A 5,822-nucleotide genomic window follows, 5' to 3' on the forward strand; every position below is an offset into this window, starting at 1 on the left:
ATTTATCCTTAGAAACGTGAACAGCAGAACAATAAGACTTTAAGCATGCACTGTATTTTTCCCAAGCCGATGCTGTGGACACGAGTGTGGCTTTTTGTAGAGACATTTCTTTTGATTTCGATGACGACGGAGAGCTTTTGTAAACCGTGGTTTAGATTTATCATTTGAGATATAAATCAAGGGAACATATTTGTTTACTAGACTATTTATCATGTTCTTAAAAAGTACCCAGTTTTGTTCAGCAGACCTATCTGAACATGAGGGCAAGAACGTTTGAATGAAAAAGTCAATAAGCCTATTATTCATTTCTTTATAATCGGCTCTATTATAATCGCGAATTTGCCTGGTTGTAGAACCTGGAAATGCTAATGGGACCTTAAGCTCTAAATGAATAAGCTTGTGGTCACTAAAACCCTCGATGTACAGAACTTCGCCAATCGTTTCAGGTGCGCTGCAGAAGACACGATCTAAAACGTTAGAACCGCGAGTAGGATGATTTATCACTTGAAAAAATTGAAGTCTAAAGTAAGGCTGATAAGCTCCGCTGGGGTGCGACGCGAGGTTGACAAATTCCAGCAGAACTTTTTGTTGGGCCAGTTGGTGCATATTACTGAAGTACTAAAGCGCCAAACAGACGACACAAGAAGAGACACGGACGAGCGCTTACTAACAACTGATGCTTTATTAGCGGAAACACACAATAAATATACGCAAATCTGGCGGCACAACTCACACATTGTGGAAAGCCTGTTAACATGTGATTTTTTAACATTCGAGGATAATGAAATGGAAGGTTTACTGACGCATGCGTTGCTGAATGTTGTTGTTCAATGACATGAACAAAAGAAAGGTTGCCGGCATCCCCTACATACACGGGTTCTACCATAAAATAAAGAAGATTGCTGGAAGGAGCGGCATCAACGTTGTCTTTTCGGCACCTAATAAATTGGTCAGCCTCTGTAAAAACGCAAGGCCAGAAATAATCGCACGTAGCGCATGCGAAAAAGAACACAAAAACAAATTCATTGATTGCATCGCCGGTGTGGTATACCGTATTCCTCTCGGGCGTGGACAATGCTACATTGGTCAAACAGGCAGATGCATAAATGACATGCTACGAGAACACAGTGACAAAGTTAACAACTTGGCCGCTGACGGCTTTCTTGCCATCCATTGCCAGAGATGCATATGCAAACCAAGATTTAAAGAAACAGCTAACGTGAGTAGAAACAGGTGTGAAATGACGCGCTTGATAATAGAAGCCAGACACATATCAACATTCGTCGAAGCATGCGTCAGTAAACCTTCCATTTCATTATCCTCAAAAGAGCTCAATTATCTTTGTTCGCGTTGAACGTGTACATGTCTGTGAATATGTGAGTCAAGAAACTACCTACGTGTGGTTCCCAGTTTATATATTTTGTTCATTTTTCCAAAAATTTTACACGTGCTGTGTGACGGTTCGAAGGTATATATATAGTGATGAGAACGAGAAATAAATCTGTTGTTGAAAGTTAGCGCTGTGTGTGCCAGATGTGCCTTCTGTTGTCCTTGTCAAGCTTGCGCTATAACAAAATAAGGTAAATTACGAGATTGTGCCACTACTGTTTGATGCATCCCCAAGTCTGACGCCTGTTGACGTCGTCCACATTTCACTGCTAAAGCCATACTTCGCTTGCAATTCTTCGCTTACCATGCGCCGAGACGGCGATTCACCACCCGGGGGTCCTTTACGGAAGGATGAAAGAAGAGACGAAGAAGATCCCGGGACGCTGGCAGCGGCGTGTTGATGGTCAGCCATCTTAACTAGTCTGACTCATTTTGTATATATATAATGTAAATACAATCTTCTCATCCAACATCCCCGTAACAATATTTAATTTACATTAGACCGATGTTAGAGTATGCAAGTGTCATTTGAGATTAATTTCAATGGGGATTAATAAACCGCATTGAGAAGGTACCGAGAAAATCCGCAAGGTTCATTCTTCACCCTGGTATCATCGTACTTACTCTGTTTCTGAAATGCTTCGGTTGCTTGATTTGCCTCCACTGGCTCAACGGCGGAAGTTGGCTGGATTTAAATTGCTTTTTTCGTTATCAAACGGTCACTTCAATATTGAAACCACACGCTATTTTGTTCCGAGGCATGCTAGAAACGTCAGGTGAAGCAATCATTGCATGTCCTCAATTCCAAAAGCATATCTGGACGTGTACGCTTATTCATTTTTTCCTCGAACGATTAAGGAATGGAATAGTTTGCCGGCGTCTGTTTTGCAGTGGAGTAGCATTAAAGCTTTGAGGAATGCATTAAAAACCTTTTATCAAATTGAATCTTAGTGGTGTCGTGCAAACGTTGTCCCGCTGTTATAGGGAACGACATAGTAGTTCTGCGAAAACCCGCAAGGTGGAGAGAAGTAATGAAAAAAGGGAAAATCAGACATCCACCTGTTCGCAGCAATTGCTACAATGGAAACGCATACGGATTCCTCGAAAGAAAAGCCTCATAGTTGTAGAAAAATTCGTCCTGGTCCGGGACTCGAACCCGGGACCACCGCCTTCCCGGGGCAGCCGCTCTACCTTCTGAGCTAACCAGGCGGCTAGCAGATGGCAGGGCGAAGTCGAATTTGTCGACAACACGAAGCAAAGGCAAGAGTTTGACATAGTAGTTCTGCGGAAACCCGCAAGGTGGCGAGAAGTAAGGAATAAAGGGAAAATCAGACATCCACCCGTTCGCAGCAATTGCTACAAAGGAAACCCATAGAGCGGCTGCCCCGGAAAGGCGGTGGTCCCGGGTTCGAGTCCCGGACCAGGACGAATTTTTCTACAACTATGAGGCTTTTCTTTCGAGGAACCCGTGTGGGTTTCCTTTGTAGCAATTGCTGGGAACGGGTGGATGTCTGATTTTTCCCTTTATTCATTACTTCTCTCCACCTTGCGGGTTTGCGCAGAACTACTATGTCAAACTGTTCCCTTTGCTTCGTGTTGTCAACAAATTCGACTTCGCCCTGCCATCTGCTAGCCGCCTGGTTAGCTCACATGGTAGAGCAGCTGCCCCGCAAAGGCGGTGGTCCCGGGTTCGAGTCCCTGAGCAGGACGAATTTTTCTACAACTATGAGGTTTTTCTTTCGAGGAACCCGTGTGGATTTCCTTTGTAGCGATTGCTGCGAACGAGTGGATGTCTGATTTTCCCTTTATTCGTTACTTCTCTCCACCTTGCGGGTTTTCGCAGAACTACTATGTCAAACTCTTGCTTTTCTTTATTTATTGCCGGTCTTCGACATTGTACTAAACACATAATACAGAACAAAATTACAAAACAACTAAAAACATTTTCCACAATAGATGAATGCCATCAGTCCAATAAGGACTGGCGTTGTCTTATTAAGATTCTCTCAATGCTGTCAGAGGTTCTATCCTCGACAGCCACTCGGGTACACAATCTTGCATTTTCTTTATTTCAATGAATCTAGACATGCTTTCTCTGAAATACGTACGCGCAGGCCTAGCGTCCGGGTCACAGTGGCACCCAGACATCCTTGCACGCCATAAACTGTGAAGGCCATTCAGCATTATTAAGTCGAAGGGAACCCCGTCCTCATTCTTTACCGCCAGATACCTGATTCCATGTGGATTTAACGGTAACTCTTTCTTCATTGTTCGTTGTAGGATATCCCAGAACACCCCGGCCCAGCAATGCAAAAAGACATAGTCTACTGTTTCAGCTTGCTTGGAAATCAAGCAGTGCGATCCCCAGGGTACAACGAAGCCACGTTCTTCCATGAATGTCTTCACTGAGAGTGTCCCTGTGTGTAGATTAAAAAAGATTGTCTTTACCCCCCTAGGCACCTCCATTTTTTTCACTCGTTTAAGGACATCCTGTCCTGGTCTTCCAGTGTATAGAACTCTGTACAATGGCACTGGAAATACAATGTCGCAAACATCTTTATATAATGCTTTTCTTTTAACTTCACATAAATAATCATACAAAAACGAACAGAAAGAAAGCGCACACTATACACAACTTCTTTAAGGTAGCCCCGAAGCGTTCCCGGCATACTATCAGTACTAACGATAAGCGCCGGCAACGCGCCTCTCAACCTTAGCTGGCATACCGTACGCAGAAATGGATCACTCACATCCCGAAAAAACAAAAATCTGTTGACGAGCTGTCGTACAAAAAGATGCGCCAAACGCAGCCCCCCTTCCTTCACGTGCCTGAACAGATTGGTTCGGCTACACCTCTCCCAGGTAGAGCCCCAGATAAAAATGGCGAACACTCTGTGCAGCTTTTGCACGTTTACTCTTGAACAGTACAACGTCTGCATGACGTACCACAACTTCGTAATAATAAACATGTTACACACAGTTGCCTTTGCAAAAATTGACAGGTTGATGCCGTTCCACCTTTCTGCTTTTTCTCTAGTTTCTTTTGCTTGATTCGTCCAGTATTCATCGCTATTTTTGTAACTGTCCATGGGAACACCTAGATATCTGGTCGGGGTTCTTATCCAGCTCACATTTGCAAAATTGTCCAGGGCCGAAGACCACTCTCCGTGCCACAAACCAAGTGACTTGCCCCAGTTCACTCTACTGCCCGTCACATCACAAAACTTTTTCACTACCCTTATCGTTTCCGTTACACTTTGTTTGCTTGTACAACACACTGCGATGTCATCTGCATATGCCAAGAGCTTGACTTCTGCGTCTGCCAAGCTGTAACCGCGTATTTGATCATTTTCAATTATGGCCAACCACATAGTTTCTATGTACATCCCAAACAAAAGAGGACTGAGGGGGCAGCCCTGACGCACAGAACGCATGACGTTAATGGGGGTCCCCAATGATTTATTCACAATTAGGCGTGTTGTGCAGTTCTGGTACGCCAACGCCACTCCCTCAGTGATTATGGAACCAACATTCATCATCATCATCATCATCATCAGCCTGATTACGCCCACTGCAGGGCAAAGGCCTCTCCCATACTTCTCCAACTACCCCGGTCATGTACTAATTGTGGCCATGTTGACCCTCCAAACTTCCTAATCTCATCTGCCCACCTAACTTTCTGTCGCCCCCTGCTACGCTTCCCTTCCCTCGGAATCCAGTCCGTAACCCTTAATGACCATCGGTTATCTTCCCTCCTCATTACATGTCCTGCCCATGCCCATTTCTTTTTCTTGATTTCAACTAAGATGTCATTAACGCGCGTTTGTTCCCTCACCCAATCTGCTCTTTTCTTATCCCTTAACGTTACACCTATCATTTTTCTTTCCATAGCTCGTTGCGTCGTCCTCAATTTAAGTAGAACCCTTTTCGTAAGCCTCCAGGTTTCTGCCCCGTACGTGAGTACTGGTAAGACACAGCTGTTATACACTTTTCTCTTGAGGGATAATGGCAACCTGCTGTTCATGATCTGCGAATGCCTGCCAAACGCACCCCAGCCCATTCTTATTCTTCTGATTATTTCACTCTCATGATCTGGATCAGCAGTCACTGCCTGTCCTAAGTAGATGTATTCTCTTACCACTTCCAGTGCCTCGCTACCTATCGTAAACTGCTGTTCCCTTCCGAGACTGTTAAACATTACTTTAGTTTTCTGCAGATTCATTTTTAGTCCCACCCTTCTGCTCTGCCTCTCCAGATCAGTGAGCATGCATTGCAGTTGGTCCCCTGAGTTACTAAGCAAGGCAATATCATCAGCGAAGCGCAAGTTACTAAGGTATTCTCCATTTACTCTTATCCCCAATTCTTCCCAATCCAGGTCTCTGAATACCTCCTGTAAACACGCTGTGAATAGCATTGGAGAGATCGTATCTCCC

General features: G+C 44.3%; 1 non-coding gene across 1 annotated transcript; it reads right to left on the minus strand.

The window, feature by feature from the left end:
- Positions 1 to 2,523: 2,523 nt before the first annotated feature.
- TRNAP-GGG (transfer RNA proline (anticodon GGG)) lies at positions 2,524 to 2,598 on the minus strand. Its single transcript has one exon. It is a non-coding gene; the product is annotated as a tRNA-Pro (tRNA).
- Between the last annotated feature and the right edge of the window lie 3,224 nt (positions 2,599 to 5,822).

Source organism: Dermacentor andersoni, chromosome 7 (genome assembly GCF_023375885.2).
Source record: "Dermacentor andersoni chromosome 7, qqDerAnde1_hic_scaffold, whole genome shotgun sequence".
NCBI classification, from domain to species: domain Eukaryota; kingdom Metazoa; phylum Arthropoda; class Arachnida; order Ixodida; family Ixodidae; genus Dermacentor; species Dermacentor andersoni.